Source organism: Helianthus annuus, chromosome 12 (assembly GCF_002127325.2).
Source record: "Helianthus annuus cultivar XRQ/B chromosome 12, HanXRQr2.0-SUNRISE, whole genome shotgun sequence".
NCBI classification, from domain to species: Eukaryota; Viridiplantae; Streptophyta; class Magnoliopsida; order Asterales; family Asteraceae; genus Helianthus; species Helianthus annuus.
The window spans coordinates 134,784,171-134,803,277 of record NC_035444.2 but is presented as its reverse complement, the minus strand read 5'-3'; the positions used below and the strand labels follow the sequence as shown (position 1 = coordinate 134,803,277).

The 19,107-nt window shown below is 41.7% G+C and overlaps 1 non-coding gene across 1 annotated transcript; it reads left to right on the top strand.

The window, feature by feature from the left end:
• The first annotated feature begins 627 nt into the window (after positions 1 to 627).
• On the top strand, positions 628 to 734 carry LOC118485360. The gene has a single exon (XR_004875660.1). It is a non-coding gene; the product is annotated as a small nucleolar RNA R71 (small nucleolar RNA).
• Positions 735 to 19,107: the final 18,373 nt, after the last annotated feature.

Genomic DNA, 19,107 nt, shown 5'->3' with positions numbered 1-19,107 from the left:
GACTCTAATTGTAGAAACCTTTCCGAGTTTTTCTTTTCAATGTCGGAGATGAGGCGAGATACAGTATCTTCAAGCCTTTCTCGTCCACCTTGTTGAATGAAATTTTGTGACTCGTTTCTTGGTTGTTGAAAGTTTGTTCGTTGGGTTTGTTGGTTACTACTATTGCCGGGCTCTCTCCAACCAAGGTTTGGGTGGCTTCGCCATCCTTGATTGTAGGTGCCCGTTGGAGGACCCGACGGCCTAGGTCTATTATCAATGTAGCTTACCGACTCTTGTTGATATTCCGTTTCTTTCATACAACTCCAATTTTCATGTGGCCCACCACACCTTTCACAAGCCATAACCGAGACTGTTTTTGTCATTTCTAATTTTTTTATTTTTGAAGAAAGGGCCTCGATTTGGGCTTGCAAAGAAGTGCTTTCATCAACCTTATGGGCGCCCGGGGCAATAGATTTATTGCCTCGGGGAGTGTGCCACTGAAAATTGGTTTGAGCAATTTCCTCAATTTGGTTATATATTTCATGCGGGCGGCGATTACCTAAAAGTCCCCCGGAGCTAGAGTCAAGTGTCTGCCTTGTGTGTGGCAACAATCCATTATAGAAAGTGGATACTTGTTGCCATATCGCAAGGCCATGATGTGGACACTTGCGTAATAGTTCCTTGAACCTTTCCCAAGTTTCATATAAGGATTCCCCGTCCTCTTGTGAATATGTATTAATTTCAGTCATTAATTTAGCCGTTTTAGCGGGAGGGAAATACTTATATAGAAATTTTTGGGCTAGTTCATCCCAGGTGTTTACCGATCCAGCTGGGAGGGCGTTGAGCCAAGCTTTCGCTCGGTCTTTTAGTGAAAAAGGAAACATTCGGAGGCAGATGACGTCATTTGATGCTCCATTGATCCGAAAGGTATCACATATTTCTAAGAAATTAGTAATATGTAGATGGGGATCCTCGTCCGCAAGCCCATGGAAGGTTGCGGAGTTTTGGAGCATTTGTATCAAATGCGGCCGAAGTTCGAAGTTATTGGCTTCAACATTCGGTGCATTGATAGCGACGCCTAGGTTACCTACGGTGGGTCGTAGATAATCCATGAGGGTACGTTGATCCGCCATGGGTGGATTCCCCGAAACTTTCTCTTGGTTTTTAGCTTTTAGTCTTTTTCTGAGAAAGCGTTCGGGTTCTTCTAGAGGTTCTTTTATGTCCTTATTAGAACTGGAGCTCATACACTACGTAGGATGGCGTCTGGTTCCAAGTCCTGCAATAAAAACAGAAAAGAATGCTTGTCAGAAGGTTCACCACGGCCCTGTGCTCAACGAACACGGCCCGTGGTCGGAGTTACAATGATTGTTTTCCAGATCCCAGTTACTGGAAAGTTGGACACGACCCCGTGTTGCACCGACACGACCCCGTGTTCAGCCTTCTAAAACTTGGAAAACTAAAAACTGCCAGTAACGATGCTGGGCACGACCCGTGTCCGACTAGGCACGGCCCGTGCTGAGCTCTGCAGAAGCTGAAAAACTAAGAAAATCCTAAAAAATTAAAAAGAAAAATAAAAATATGATTAGGCCGTTGATTCCTAACTTTCTTAAAATCCTTGTGTCCCCGGCAACAGCGCCAAAAACTTGATGCGTGTGTAGTGTAATATAATTTTAGATATATATTTAAGCCCTTTTTACACTTTTAGCCAAGTTTTAAATTTATAAAACACGATATTTACTAACACTAAACACACATATGGGCAAGTGCACCCATCGTGGACGTAGTATAGTGTTGGTAAGATACCGAGGTCGTCCAAGGACACAAGAGCTTTTAGTACCGGTTTATCCTCAACGTCTAATCAAATCAAAAAGTTAGAAAAGATTTTTAAACTAAGAAAATAAAAACTAACTAAATGCTGAAAAATAAAATAAAAGAATAAAAACAGATAGACAAGATGAATCACTTGGATCCGACTCGTGTATTAGTATAACCTTTGATTATTTTCGTACTTTTGCACTTGTTTAAGAGATTATCTTAGTTATTGTAGTAGGCCCCTCTTTTGAAGGCGACGTTACCCTCAACCCAGTAGTTTGAGTCAGCAAGGATACAATCCTAAAGGGTCGGATTATTGAAAGATAATGAATTAAGTTATTAATGCAAATTATGGTAGGCCCCGCTTTTGGCGGTGACGTTACCCTCGGCTAAGTAGTCTGAGTCAGCAGGGATACAGTCCTAAATAGCCGGGTTATAGTATTAATAGTAGTTAACTTATGAGGGGGTCAAAGAGTTTGGATCCCTGCCATCCAATACCTATGGGCATTGAAGGAGATCCTACTAAATTTGACCCAGGTCCCTTGCAGGACCTCTAAACGCTGAACAAGGGCAAGACCCTTACCAAACCGTTCCCTTAACCCCCGACCAGGTAGCCAACATACCTCCATAGGAAAGATCACCTTCAACATAAGTAACTAGTTATTAAAGTCATTAATACAAAACCAAATAAAAAGTGCAAAAGATTAAAAATAAAAAGTATTATACTAAACACTTGTCTTCACCAAGTGATGTAAGAGACTTAGGCAAACATGGCCTTGATTGTCAAGAACTCTTACGATCAATCTTGGATCCCGAGACGACTCACACACTCTATGATGGACAATGGATGATGGTGGTGTGATGGTGGTGGGTGGTGGATGAAGTGTGAGAGAGGTGGTGTGCCAAGGGATGAGTTGAAATGAAGCCAAGCACTCCTATTTATAGGCTGAACAGAAGGCTGGGCACGGCCCCGTGTCCGCTGGACACGCCCCCGTGCCCGGCTGACACTCTCTCTCTTCATTAATTGTAATTCGCAATTACAATTAATGCGCCTGCTGTACTTTCGCCACGCCCCCGTGCTCACTGGAAACGGCCCCGTGGTGGGCAATAGAAGCTTCTATAGATTTGTCTTTTCTGCTGCTTCTTGGGCACGGCCCCATGCTGGCTGAGCACGGGGCGTGTTTAGTCTTCTGACTTCTCTTTTTTGCTTGGGAGGATGCCGTTGAGGGGTCGGGCAATCCACTTTTGTTCCTTTTCTTGTATTTATGTTAGATTTAGCTGTCTTTTTGCTTCTTTTGTGAATTTGAGCTCATTTCATCCTGAAAATACAAAAGGAAGACAAAAACACTCTTTTTCCAACATTAGTACTTAAAAAGGGTTAGTTTTATGCCTCATTTGATGTAATTTATATGTTGCATTTTACACACATCAACAATGTTATACAACATATTTTTGCTAAGATTCCTTGAACAAAACTCAACAATCCCTACCACAAAGCTTGAAAATTCAAACTTTAATGGAGGTTCTTGGAGAAAGATGAAGAAGAAGGAAATGGTAAAAAGAGGGAAGGACAAGATGGGTTGTTGGAACCTTCTTTTAGAACATACCTAGGATAGTTGAGAGAAGATTCCTTCAAATCTTTGTCCCAAGTTGGTCCAAATGTGCAGAATTCTTGGCTGCATTTATAGAAAACGACAGCATCCTGGACACAGCCCCGTGCTCAATGGGCACGGCCTCGTGTGCAGATAGAATTCTGACACAGTTTGTCCGTATTCTGATGTAAGGGTCAGAAGCGAATCTTTTGGTGAACACGGGGTCGTGTTGGCTGGACAAGGCCCCGTATCGAGAGGCTGGTTATGAAGTTTGTCTAGTTTTTAGGGAACTTAATCGTATCGGGTGGTTCCTGACTGGTTGGAACAACCCCAAAGTGCCTAAGATACCTTAATTGTCCTAGACTAAGGCGAGAACGCAAGAGGTTGTCGGTGAGGGTAATTCCTATTTTTATTCTAGGTGGACAAGTCCAACCCTTTCCCGGGCTCTCGTTAAAGAAGGTATATGCCGAATCGCTCAGGTCTATGTATGCACCGAACGAAGTCTATGGAGAGTCCTTCACGGCACAATCGGCACAGGGACGACTATCGTCCAAGTCTTCGCTAGGTATGAAGGTATTTTTGGGAGCAACGAGGTTGTTGGAATGCGATCCCAACATTTCTTCATGGTCATCGTCTTGGGGTGGATTAATGAAATCCTTCCTCAGCTCTTTTAACCAATTTAAAATTAGATTTTCTAGTTGAAATAACTCGTCAAGGAGCATTTCTCCTAGAATATCTGGCTGGGCGCATTCGAGGGAGAGATAGTGATTATTTTTACTTTCGCCCCTCTTAAGGTTATAGGGAGATGGTGGGTCTCTGTAGTGGGGCTTATAATTTAGAAAGTAACATTCTAATTCTTTATGTTCGCCTCCACATAATTGACACCATGTACCATAAGAGTGCCGAAAGTAAAAAGAATTACCATCACTCATGTTTGTGTCAGAAATTATCAACCGCCGGGATCTAACGGTTCTGTTTTCAGTAAGTGAATCTTGGGCATGGGGGCGTGTTGAGTGAGCACGACCCCGTGTTCAGCTTACTGTCTGACTTAAAACAAGATTGCCAGTTCCAATGATTGAGCACGGGGGCGTGTTCAGCAGGCACGGCCTGTGCTGAGCTCTGCAGAAGCTGAAAAACTAAGAAAATCCTAAAAATTAAAAAGAAAAATAAAAAAAATGATTAGGCCGTTGATTCCTAACTTTCTTAAAATCCTTGTGTCCCCGGCAACGGCGCCAAAAACTTGATGCGTGGGTAGTGTAATATATTTTAGATGTATATTTTAAGCCTTTTTTACACTTTTAGCCAAGTTTTAAATTTATAAAACACGCTATTTAATAACACTAAACACACATATGGGCAAGTGCACCCATCGCGGACGTAGTATAGTGTTGGTAAGATACCGAGGTCGTCCAAGGACACAAGAGCTTTTAGTACCGGTTTATCCTCAACGTCTAACCAAATCAAAATGTTAGAAAAGATTTTTAAACTAAGAAAATAAAACTAACTAAATGCTGAAAAATAAAAATAAAAATAAAAACAGATAGACAAGATGAATCACTTGGATCCGACTCGTGTATTAGTATAACCTTTGATTATTTTCGCACTTTTGCACTTGTTTAAGAGATTATCTTAGTTATTGTAGTAGGCCCCTCTTTTGAAGGCGACGTTACCCTCAACCCAGTAGTTTGAGTCAGCAAGGATACAATCCTAAAGGGTCGGATTATTGAAAGATAATGAATTAAGTTATTAATGCAAATTATGGTAGGCCCCTCTTTTGGAGGTGACGTTACCCTCGACTAAGTAGTCTGAGTCAGCAGGGATACAGTCCTAAATAGCCGGGTTATAGTATTAATAGTAGTTAACTTATGAGGGGGTCAAAGAGTTTGGATCCCCGCCATCCAATACCTTTGGGTATTGAAGGAGATCCTACTAAATTTGACCCAGGTCCCTTGCAGGACCTCTAAACGCTGAACAAGGGCAAGACCCTTACCAAACCGTTCCCTTAACCCCCGACCAGGTAGCCAACATACCTCCATATAGACCGTGGAGATATGAATGGTGAAAATCTTTTATTTTATATAGATAGTAAAATAATGCCAAGACGCCACGGACAAACGATAAGGAAGAATCACCTTCAACATAAGCAACTAGTTATTAAAGTCATTAATACAAAACCAAATAAAAAGTGCAAAAGATTAAAAATAAAAAGTATTATACTAAACACTTGTCTTCACCAAGTGATGTAAGAGACTTAGGCAAACATGGCCTTGATTGTCAAGAACTCTTACGATCAATCTTGGATCCCGAGACGACTCACACACTCTATGATGGACAATGGATGATGGTGTTGTGATGGTGGTGGGTGGTGGATGAAGTGTGAGAGAGGTGGTGTGCCAAGGGATGAGTTGCAATGAAGCCAAGCACTCCTATTTATAGGCTGAACAGAAGCATGGGCACGGCCCCGTGTCCGCTGCACACGGCCCCGTGCCCGTCTGACAATCTCTCTCCTCATTATTTGTAATTCGCAATTACAATTAATGCGCCTGCAGTACTTCGCCACGCCCCCGTGTTCACTGGGCACACCCCCGTGGTGGGCAATAGAAGCTTCTATAGGTTTGTCTTATCTGCTGCTTCTTGGGCACGACCCCGTGCTGGCTGAGCACGGGCCATGTTCAGTCTTCTGCCTTCTCTGTTTTGCTTGGAAGGATGCTGTCGAGGGGTCGGGCAATCCACTTATGTTTCTTTTTTTGTATTTATGTTAGATCTAGCTGTCTTTTTGCTTCTTTTGTTAATTTGAGCTCATTTAATCCTGAAAATACAAAAGGAAGACAAAAACACTCTTTTTCCAACATTAGTACTTAAAAAGGGTTAGTTTTATGCTTTATTTGATGTAATTTATATGTTGCATTTTACACACATCAATAGTCAACTTATTCAATTCCCGGTAGTCGATACACATACGAAAACTACCGTCCTTCTTCTTGACAAACAGGACCGGAGCTCCACAAGGTGAGAAGCTTGGTCTGATGAATCCTTTGTCTAACAACTCTTGAAGTTGTGTCGACAATTCTTGCATTTCTGAAGGTGCAAGTCTGTAGGGTGCGTTAGCCACAGGCGCGGCGCCTGGAACTAAGTCGATGCGGAACTCCACTTGCCTCTGGGGTGGCAATCCTAGCAAGTCCTCAGGAAAGACTTCAGGATACTCCCTTACGACAGGGATGTCTTCGATTTTCGGCTCAGCAGCTTTCTTATCCATGATGTGTGCCAGGAAGGCAGCACATCCCTTTCGTAGACACTTACGAGCTTTCAGGCAGCTGATGATTCTCAAAGGTGTATCACGTTTCTCCCCATGAACCACAATCATTTCACCATCCTCGGTTGGGATGCGTACGACCTTTTCGTGACAGACAATCTTTGCCTTGTTGCTCGATAACCAATCCATCCCTACTACCACGTCGAAGCTTCCCAACTTGACTGGTAGTAGATTCAGAGCAAACTCACGCTCTCCCAACTCGATTACGCAACCTCTGACAACTTCATTGGCTTCTACCAACTTTCCATTAGCCAATTCGATTGAGTAGGGAATATCTAATTTACTAGCGGTTAACCCAAGCATATTCTTAAACTCTAACGACACGAAGCTATAATCGGCACCAATATCAAATAAAACGGATGCAAAGCGTTGGTTTATAGGGAACGTACCAGTAACACCATTGGGATCCTGGCGCGCTTCCCTCGCTTCGATATTAAAGACCCTTCCCCGTGCTTGGTTCAATTCCGGGTAGTTTCTCTTAAAATGCCCAATATCACCACAGTTAAAACAACCCATTCTTTGACCATTTCCTGCTCTATTCCCAGCTTGTGCATTATTGTTTCGGTTCGCGTTACTAGCTTGATTCACGTCGTTGCCTCGGTTTCCATTTCCTCCATTATTTCCTTGTGGACGATTTCCATTTCCACCCCGGTTATTGTTCCGATTACCAAAACCTCCTTGGCCACCCTGGCCAGCATTAGCCCAGCAGTTATCCTTCAAATGTCCAGTTTTTCCACAAGCTTCGCATACTTTCGAACCACACCGGCCAGAATGGTGACGCTGGCAGGTGTTACACTTGGGGTGTGTACCCATATAACCTTTTCCTTTCTTCCCAGCACCGGTTGTAGCTTGAACCGGTGTGCTTGACTCTCCTTTCTTAACAACCCTGCTTGTTCCTTGTTTGAAATTCGAGAACTTCCTTTTATTGCCCCCGGACGACTCTACGTGAGTCTTCTTCTTCTTTTGCTCAACATCAGAAAACTTGTTTAAGCGGACGGCTTCCTCAGTAAGAGTTACGCTCAGATCGATTGCCTCGGTGATTGTTGCCGGCTTTGAAGATGTCACCATACTCATGATTTGAGGAGCTAAACCCCAAATGAAGCGCTCGATTCGCTTGAATTCCGGTGTAACCATATAAGGTACCACATGAGACAAGTCGTGAAACCTCTGAACATATTCCGCAATTTTCGGACCTTCCATCTTCAGATGCCAAAACTCAGTTTCCAACTTTTGAATTTCAGCGCGTGAACAATACTTCCTTCGCATGAGCTCTTTCAGCTCATTCCAAGTCATCGCGTAAGCTGCGGCTTAACCAAGAGTCTGTACTTGTAAATTCCACCAGGGCAGGCTCCGTCCAAGAATAGCCCAGAAATGTAAGTAACTTGTTGGTCTGGAGCGCACTTGCTCATCCGGAGAACAGACTCTGTCTTTTCGGCCCATCGGACAAAAGCAACAGCACCTCCGGTGCCGTCAAAGTTTACAGGTTTGCAGTCTAGGAACTGCTTGTAAGTGCACCCTGCACATACGTTAGAATATACGAATGGCATTAGCAAACTTGCTAGAGATATCCAGATGTATCGTGATATGTCGTAATGACTTAATATTACCATGAGGCGGATTGTTATTGCCGTGGTTTTGGGAGATATTCCCACTGGTTTCCGCCTGCGAAGCAGCATATTGTGCAATGGCGGCAGCAATGATTTGTTGGAGTTCTGCCTCGTTGGTAGGCATGCGCGTCTGGCGTCTTGGAGGCATCTTCTAAAAGATGGTTCACGTAGGTCAGGTCATAGTAAGTAAAGCATACGTATATATCAATGCATAACATCTCATGTTATATAGAAACCAAACACATAACATCCCATGTTATAAATAAATCAACCACATAACATCTCGTGTTAACAAACATAAACAATCAATCAAACATCACATATGATGAGAATACTGCGATTGCACTGTCATATATCAAGACCACAATGTAAAGTTTACAAGTACACAACTGTATCATACAGCATCAATGACTAAGGGCCACATCGCCCTAGTCCAAAATATCTAATCAATGTCAACAACATCCAATATACATAGCCAAAAAAGTCATAATCAAAATGCAGTCTCCCAAAAGTTGTGCAATCTGTGCAATCGCCGTCTTCTCAACAAAAGTCTACCCGTGTCATACAAAATAGCTTAAGCTGATGGCGGTGGAGGAGGGGAAAAAAGAGAAAAGAGCAAACGTCGCATGTGAAGCCAATCCTCCTCCATGGCTCGATGAGAACACAACAGATATGCTATCTGCTGCTCCTGAGTCCAAAAACGAGCAGCAGAGTCGGGAGATAACGGACGAGGGGGGTGTGATACTGCAGGGTGAGTCGGGCACTTGCATGGTGGTCGCTGAGCTCTCTCAAGCTCCTACACGCGACGAGTCAGTGCCTCCTGCTGTATCATGAAAGACCTGAGAATATCCTCTGTGGAATGACCCATGTGATAAGGATGATAAGGATCAGATGGTGGCATAATGGGTGGCAAAGTCCAGAGAAAAGGCTCACTAGATGGAGCAAAGGATGGCATAGTAAATGGTGCAACAGGGGGAACAACAGTATGATGAGAGATCTGTGGTACAAACTGATCTCCTCCAGTCATGAAAGGTATCTGACCAAATGGCTGACGGGATGAACCCTCCCCAGGACGTGGTGGGGGTATGTCATGGAGAAATGTGATAGGCAAGTCGGTGCGGTGAGCATCAGCGGTAAGTGTGGGTAACAATGGTGCATCAATAGGAACTGAAGCAGGTGCTGAAACAGGTGTAATAGGTACCACAAAAGGCGGGTAGTCATCATCATCGTCTATCCACCCATTTCGGGTGTCAGCATATCGAGGGTCAACATGGGTCGCAAAAAGTGCATGATCGGGCTGCACAGGCACGGGATCAAGAAGAGGGGCGACAACAGGATCAGCGGGAATATCAGCAACATGAGGAGCATCAATATCAATAGAAACATGATCATCCACCAACTGTGGAACAACAACAGGATGATCATCAACAGGTACGTCATCAACCAAGGGAGCAACAGTTGGTGCATCGGCATGATCAAGGTCATGCTCTAATGCGAGGACAGGAGCATCAACTGGCTCAGGGGCCACAGCAGGCTCCAGATCATCAAACTCCATCTCGAAATCAGCAGGATCAGCAAACATAGGGTCAACAGGGGCTACGGGATCCTCCATGGGCTGATCTAAATGAATAAACTCAATGTCATGATCGGGATCAAAGCCCGGTGGGAAAACAGGATCCGAATCGTCATCAATGTCATGACCAAACTCAAAGCTAGGGGCAGGGGCATGTGCAGCGGATGATGCCATATCAGGCTCCGTGTCGTGCGAATGATGCTGCACTCCCTGCGCATGTGAAGGTGCAGATGCCACAGACTCAAAGGAGTCTGGGACAGGTGAATGGATGGGTGCCTCCTCAGCAGGAGCATCAGCAAGAAGTAGGAGATCACCAGCAGCAATGTGGGCCTCGCCCTCAAAATCATCCTCGAGTGGGTCCTCATCAAACAAGTCGACGTCGTCGTCAGCGACTACGTCGAGGGGCATATCGACAATAGGGTAAGCGGCAAGAGGTACAGGGCCAGGGATCACCGCGAGCGGCAAATCCCCAGCGATAGGGCCATCAGCGGGCTCAGCAACGACATCGGGCAGCGCAAATGGCTGGAAATCATCATCGTCCGTGCTGGTAGTATCTGAGGTATACACCTCGTGCTCTGATGAGACCATGTCGTCCGATACTATAGGCATGGGGTCTGTGGTGTCCGACTCTCCAGTGCCGGATGAGGGCATGACGTCTGTAACATAAACACACATATGCACAATAATCAATCATATAGTCAAATAAACATGTTAGTCATTAATAAGCAATCAAGAAATCTTCCTAGTCCCACTAGTCTAACCTCCCAGCCTCTCAGACTGAATCTCCTAGTCCCACTAGATTATCCACCCAGCCTCCCAGACTGACTCCCTAGTCCCACTAGACAATTCTCCCAGCCTCCCAGACTGACTCCCTAGTCCCACCAGACAACTCCCTCAGCCTCCCAGACTGAGCCTCCTAGTCCCACTAGACCACTCCCTCAGTCTCCCAGACTGAGCCATAACTAACAACTAAAATGTGCTCAACTTTTGTTTGTAAAAACGTTTTGTGACATGGATCTGGACTTAAGTGGTATGCAATGTAAAAATGTTTTCATGAGAGCCCTAGTGATCATAGTCTAGACTCGAGAAAGAATCCTAGTTCGCTATGATCAGAGCTCTGATACCAAGCTGTCACACCCTGGCTTTGCGGAAGCGTGGGTTTATTTGGTGTGACTTCTTAATACCATAGCTTGTCACACCCCGACCACGTAGAACATACAAAACGTGGCGGAAACGTCGGGGAGTGTTGTAACAGAATCAATTGTTTCAAATCCATGGCAATTGAAGTTTCGTTTTATTAATCAAACATGAAAGTTTACATTGTTTTAAACAAGAACCAAAGAGTACATAACATAATTTAACTAGTTCTTGTCTTGTTTTAAGTCACTAAGGCACATGTCCGCCTAAGTATGTCTTGATAAGTCCTATGCATCATCTCCTGAAAACACATGTGAAAATAGGTACGTCAGCATAAAAATGCCTGTGAGATACATAGGTTTTATGAAAACAGAATTCATGACTTATGTTTGAGAAAATGTTTAGTCATGAACCTTGTAATTTGCTTTGTCTTGTAAATCATTTGAAAAAAAATAAGATCAAATGATATGTATAAATAAGAGAATAATGTATGGTTAAATGAATAACCATGTAAAATGAGTTTGTATAAGATGAGTTGTTTGTAAATCAAGGTCTTGTGAAAAGTGTGTTATTTGTATAAAATGTTATATGTCTCAAATTGAAATGATTCAAATAACGCTAAGATATGTAATACCATACAAACACTTATATATAGGAAGTACCAGCGGCGTATCCACCATGCTTGTATCATATTACACACGCCTCGTTACTTAAATCACTTACTCAAACCAAACAATCAAGATGTAATGTTTAACAATTGTAGAAATGTTTATGTATAGTCAAATGTCTATTGTTAAATGTAAATCATGTCAACAGATACAACTGGTTCACGCGGTTCAATGGTTACAAACGGTTCATGTAATCAAAGGGTTAAGACGGTTCACATAGTCAAATGGTTACAACGGTTCAAAATGTAGTATAATGTGTTCATATGCTGGATGAGCATATGCAACGGAAATGCAATGTAAAACAATGTACTAAGTATGCACACAATGGGCGTACGTAGCATGAAATGTATTGTAAAGTGATGTACTAAGTATGCACACAATGGGCGTACATAGCATGAAATGTATTGTAAATCGATTGTACTAAGTATGCACACAATGGACATACATAGCATAAACATAATGAAATCATGTACTATATATGTACTAACGAACATAATAAGCATATGATATGAAAACATTGAAAGCATAAAAGTAACAAGTAGGCACATGTGTTCCACCCCAAAACAGTTTGGAAAACAGTAAAAGAGGGGTCTATGTACTCACATAGACACCTTGAAAGCATTTGAAAGATGGGGTTCTATGTACTCACTTGAGATTGCTTTGAAGTCCTTGTATAACAACCAAACAATGCTAGAGATCACGGATATCAAACGGCACCTAATATAGGTAACTATGTTAATATACCGGACCTAAATCGGAGGATTGGATAGGATGCGGGTTCGTAAACCAAACGAGTATGGAGACTCGTGTAATATGGTTTAACAAAGCCCACATACTAAAGTGAAACCTTAACCTAAGTGCTTACGACCCATTACGACCCGTTTAGGTAGCTTATGCTACTTTAACGCGTCGTTCGCGTAAAACGCGTCTGGAACGCCTAACGTCGTGACCATAAGGTATAACCTCGGAAGGTTATTCCCTATACAACTATGGTCACCCAATGCGTTTGGACGGATCCTAAAGATCGACCAAATGGGTCGGGTTCGAAAGTATAAGCGTTTGTTTAGATCGCTAACCTTACGACCCTATGTAAGCACTATACTAAAAGTGACTAGCTAAGCATGTTAACACATGCTTAACTAAGTTTAGAAAACAGGTTTGGTATCAAGACAAACGGTTTTGATACCCACGAGTAGTTTGGTTACAAAATACACAAGAATGCGCATTTTGGCCGAAACTACGACTCGTCACTGAGCCTAGATAACCTGGTGATCAGAAGGTGTAGTCACTAGGGACTATAACCATCGTGATCACGCTCACGTTATGAAGTTCAAACGAACTTCGTGTTGACCATAGGCTGGTCAACGCAGAAAGTCAAACATAGTTTGACTTTAGGACTCGAAAAGCGATTAAAAGAACGAAAGAACACTTACGAAGGGTCCCCGAAAGCTAATCTCGATCCAGGAGCTCAGGTATGAAGCAAAGGCCTCAACTTAGAGCTTTAGATCAGATTTTGTGGGTTTTAACACAAATGGGGGGGTATTTATAGGAAAAGCAAAACCGTTAGGATCGTTTCTTGAATATCGTGCCATGATCTCATTCATACACTTGTCAAGATGTTGTGGTATCAAATTCTGACCCTAACTCCAGAGATTGTGAAGGGGCATTGCCCTTTGGGTGCTTGAAAGGCCAAATTTTGCAAGAAAAACGAGTTTCTGCATCTGCAGGGCTGACGCGGCCCGCGTGAGGGTTGCCCTTAGTCTTACGCACCCTGCCTGGAGGTTCTGATAAAAAGCCAAGTTTCGAAAATGACAGTTTTGGTCCCTGTTATAGTTTAAGGCCATTTCCGACACATTCAAGGTCCGTTAAGCCATCTTTAAGGCCCTAAAATGATGCCTAAACATTGAGGACATGAAACATGCTCAAAAATATGTCAGATGTTGGTTCGTTTAGTCGTACGATCGCGATGTTCGGTTAATTACGACGGAATGCGCATAAGCGCAAAAAACGATCCAAATGACGCGACGAATGGATTTTTCTTATGCCAAACACTAAGGCATAATATTATGATGCTTACATAAATTTTTGGATGTCCGGATGTATTCAGAACGTAAGTTATGCGCGAAAGTGCAAACTTATGCACTTTTTGACACTTTTAGTCCCTGGATGATCCAAAAGTTTATTTTTAGCGTATCGAACCCCTCAAAACCTATTTCTAAGCTATGTAAAGGGTATTTATGGTATGTTTAACTTATGGACATGTTCCGTAATATCTGTTTTAGTATGAATCATCATACTTTCGTAGTTTGTCAAGTTTAGTCCCTGTAAGCGAATTAACTTGTTTTTGCCATACCAAAACCTTCAAAACTTATTTCTAAGTTATGTAAAGGTTATTTAAGGTATGTTAAGTATATGATGGTGTTCCGGAGTATTTGTCGCATTAAACTGAGTACGTTCACGCACCAGTTTGCGAATAATTCTCCAGAAAGCGTTGTAGAGTTTGAAATTGAACAAGAATTGATATGTGCAAAAGATACACATATTTATACAAGATCCCAAGTATGAAATACAATATTTCATCGGCTTGGTATTTGTTTGATGGTCGCGGTGACACAGGTGTCACAGTCTCCCCTACTTTAGGAAATTTCGTCCCGAAATTTATTCGTAGGAGTCTATTTGTGACTCTGCCAAATAACCATCAGCGATATGCAAGGTAATATCCTGTCATTTCCTTAACGGTCATTCTTCAGAAACGAAAATGAACAGACGGAGTCATTTTCCTCAACGAGTATTCTTCAGAAATGGGAATGACGGAATAAGCAAACGAATGTTCATTCCTTCCACGGACAAATCTTCAGAAACGAAAATGAACTAACGGAGTCATTTTCAACGGTTGCTTCATCAGAGTTGGAAATGAAGGATTACACAACGGATATTCATTTCCTCAACGGGTAAATCTTCAGAAACGAAAATGAACTAACGGAGTCATTTTCAACGGTTGCTTCCTCAGAGTTGGAAATGAAGGATTACACAACGGATATTCATTTCCTCAACGGATAAATTTTCAGAAACGAAAATGAACTAACGGAGTCATTTTCAACGGTTGCTTCATCAGAGTTGGAAATGAATAGGGTTAACTCTAGACACATGACATAACTTGCTGTGATTTCTGTGCACTAAATTCAATAATTATGTATGCATCCATAATTATGTAATCCCTTGCACAGTCCGCACAGTTTGTTTTGTAATGTTTTGGGGAAGGGTATCAAACTTGTGATGAGGGTGACTAGACTTCCATCGGGTCCTTTTAATTAGATCGACAGGGGATCTTCTTAGTTAGGCCACCAAGGAGTCCTTTCAGCTATATCATCACATGATATCCCTAACCAGATTTTTTTTGGATCAATCTGTTTAACTAGACCACTCAAGGGGTCTAATTATGAAGTAGTACTTTATAATCCAAGGGACTTAACTATAACGTAGAAGTCCATTGAGGGTTTTTACGTAGTACCTTTGGGTATCCTACTATGAATCCTTTATACGAATGATATAGAAGATTCTACAAGGATTTGGATAACATAATTTGGATCACACAACAACACATAAGGGAACACATAAGCACAAAGTCACATAATTGTTTAACTTGATTATAATTTGTTATTAACTTGTTATCGATTGAATACGCATATGGAAACCAGTCGACGGGCCTCAATGTCCACTGGGATCTATCTGAGAAGATAGGAAGATCTCCCAAAATTCGATTTTTGATTACAAGGAATTACCACATTCGAATTAAGGTATACAACAATTAAGGACTTACGGGAAATCCTTAGGTACCCTATTAAGGATTTATAGTGGTACTTTGGGTATTCGTCACGTGTTGTAACTTGCGCCTTGTACTTCGTTTTTCTTAGAAGAAACGGGTACTTAGGAATTTCGTGGAAGACGCAAGAGATCATAGAATGGGAGAATTTTGGGGGTAGTTTGTTCTTCAAGGAATACGGTTCCTTGATTGTCGGTATTGTAAGGGATATGTCGTTTATACATGCAACCACAGAAATACATTGCAATGTAAATAAAAGATTTATTTATAAACAACGATAACAACTGTTTCTTAGACCTTCACAACAAAAGAAAATAATACATAAGACGTGATTATTTCTAAACGATGTTGTCTTCTAGTCAGTCAGATGCTCATCCCTGTGCTGGATTTGCATTAGCAAGCTTTGGGCAATTTCTTCGGAAATGACCCATCTCGCCACAGTTGAAACAAGAGCCTGGTAGAAAACGAACTTGAGCAGGATTGTTGCCAGCTTGGTTTGGCGCAGCTGCAGCTGGGCAGACTCTTGCTGTGTGGCCTATAAGTCCACAAGTTTGGCATTTGCGGCACTGTACATTGGCGTGATGATGGAGGCTACATTGGTTGCACAAGGGTGTAGTTCCATTGTATGGTTTTCTAGTAGGGGGTTGAGCTGGTTGGTTGGGGACGGCTTGACCATTGTGAGCGACCACGGCGAAGTTTTGAGAAGCCTTTCGCTTCTTTGACTTCTTAGGGGATTCAGTCTGTTCATCCATGGTCTTTGATTCCTCGATTGGGTTCGATTCCCCGACCGGTTTCTTGTCACCTTTTCGGAAAAGTTTACCTTTCCTGATCTTTGATTCAGTCAAGGTTACAGATAGCTCAATGGCATGTCTAACTGTAGTAGGGTTGCTACCAGTCACAATGTCTTGTATTGAGTCAGGGAGGCCATCAATGTACTTTTCGATTGCCTTATCCAAAGGTGTAACCATATTCGGGCATAACAAACTTAACTCCTCATAACGATCCGTGTAGGCTCGATGCTCACCGCTAACTTGCTTAAGATCGTCGAACTCCGTTTCCAAGGCCCTGATCTCGTGATGAGGACAGAATTCCTTCATCAATAGGGCTCGAAGCTCTTGCCATGTTTGAGCCAGTGCCACATCGGCACCCCTATCTCTCATCACACCATTCCACCATGTCAAAGCTCGTTTCTCAAAGACGCTAGATGCAAATTCTACCTTTCGCTCGTTTGGACATTGAACATGTCTGAAGGTGCTCTCTAAACTCTCGAACCATTGCAGAAGTGCAGTCGCTCCTTGAGACCCAGAAAACTTTGATGGCTTAGCCGAGTTGAACGTCTTGAAGTTGTAGGGGGCATTATTGTTGTTGTTGGCTTGGTTCCATTGAGCAAAGAGGTTTGGGAATTGAGCAGCCATTTGCTGCGCAATGATTTCTGCCAGTTCGGCAGTCGCTATCTGGTTTTCGCGTCGAGGAGGCATTCTAAAAGAGAAACAAGAAAGAAAACAAATGAAATGGCATTGGGTAAGAATAGGATGTTACAATCACCGACTATAATCATGGTTGATGGTCATTTGGTTGAACCACGAAGCAAACAAACAACACCAAGGCTGAATCAAAGCAAATAGATCCTCATAGTGTATCGCAAAGACATGCTCGCCTATAAGTGGACACTCACCCCAAGAGTTTCCAGGTAAGAGTGACTAGTCCGATTATGTGGATTTGTACGAACACTCTAGCCTTAGACAGAAAACCCAGAGTACAGGCATTCACTCTTCCAGTTTGCACGTGTTCACACTATTTAGGACCCAAAACTTTGACGAGAGTTTTGAAAATTCAAAGGGGTTCAAAACCTTATAACAGAGGGTTCAAAACCTAGTAATCAATCATCCTAAAACAGATGATTAGTTTTCAAAGTGGTTTTGAAATTTATGTTCTTGTTGTGGTCGTCGCCTAAGGATAGGTGACGGTATTGTTTTATGACTAAACGCAAGTAAACTCGCGTTAGGGTCCTAGGAAGGTTATAGACTAGGCCAAAGCATTACTAATAACCTAATTCCCTATAACCATTGGCTCTGATACCAACTTTTCTGTCACACCCCGACCACGTAGAACATACAAAACGTGGCGGAAACGTCGGGGGGTGTTGTAACAGAATCAATTGTTTCAAATCCATGGCAATTGAAGTTTCGTTTTATTAATCAAACAAGAAAGTTTACATTGTTTTAAACAAGAACCAAAGAGTACATAACATAATTTAACTAGTTCTTGTCTCGTTTTAAGTCACTAAGGCACAGGTCCGCCTAAGTATGTCTTGATAAGTCCTATGCATCATCTCCTGAAAACACATGTGAAAATAGGTACGTCAGCATAAAAATGCCTGTGAGATACATAGGTTTTGTGAAAACAGAATTCATGACTTATGTTTGAGAAAATGTTTAGTCATGAACCTTGTAATTTGCTTTGTCTTGTAAATCATTTGAAAAAAAAAATAAGATCAAATGATATGTATAAATAAGAGAATAATGTATGGTTAAATGAATAACCATGTAAAATGAGTTTGTATAAGATGAGTTGTTTGTAAATCAAGGTCTTGTGAAAAGTGTGTTATTTGTATAAAATGTTATATGTCTCAAATTGAAATGATTCAAATAACGCTATGATATGTAATACCATACAAACATTTATATATAGGAAGTACCAGCGGCGTATCCACCATGCTTGTATCATATTACACACGCCTCGTTACTTAAATCACTTACTCAAACCAAACCATCAAGATGTAATGTTTAACAATTGTAGAAATGTTTATGTACAGTCAAATGTCAATTGTTAAATGTAAATCATGTCAACAGATACAACTAGTTCACGCGGTTCAATGGTTACAAACGGTTCATGTAATCAAAGGGTTAAGACGGTTCACATAGTCAAATGGTTACAACGGTTCAAAATGTAGTATAATGTGTTCATATGCTGGATGAGCATATGCAACGGAAATGCAATGTAAAACAATGTACTAAGTATGCACACAATGGCCGCACGTAGCATGAAATGTATTATAAAGTGATGTACTAAGTATGAACACAATGGGCGTACATAGCATGAAATGTATTGTAAATCGATTGTAATAAGTATGCACACAATGGACATACATAGCATAAACACAATGAAATCATGTACTATATATGTACTAACGAACATAATAAGCATATTGTAACATTTGTGCTTGTAATCATTATGAACAGTTCTATTATCAATAAAACAATGTTATTTGACCCCAATGTTTGTTTGGTTGTGTTTTACATTTTTCATGTTTTGACTTTTGTTCAATTTCAAACTCTACATCGATTTCTGGAGAGTTATACGCAAATTGGTGCGTAAACGTACTCAGTTTAATGCGACAAATACTCCGGAACATCAACATATACTCAACATACCTTAAATAACCTTTACATAACTTAGAAATAAGTTTTGAAGGCTTTGGTATGGCAAAAACAAGTTAATTCGCTTACAGGGACTAAAAGTGTCAAAAAGTGCACAAGTTTGCACTTTCGCGCAAAACTTACGTTCTGAATACATCCGGACATCCAAAAATTTATGTAAGCA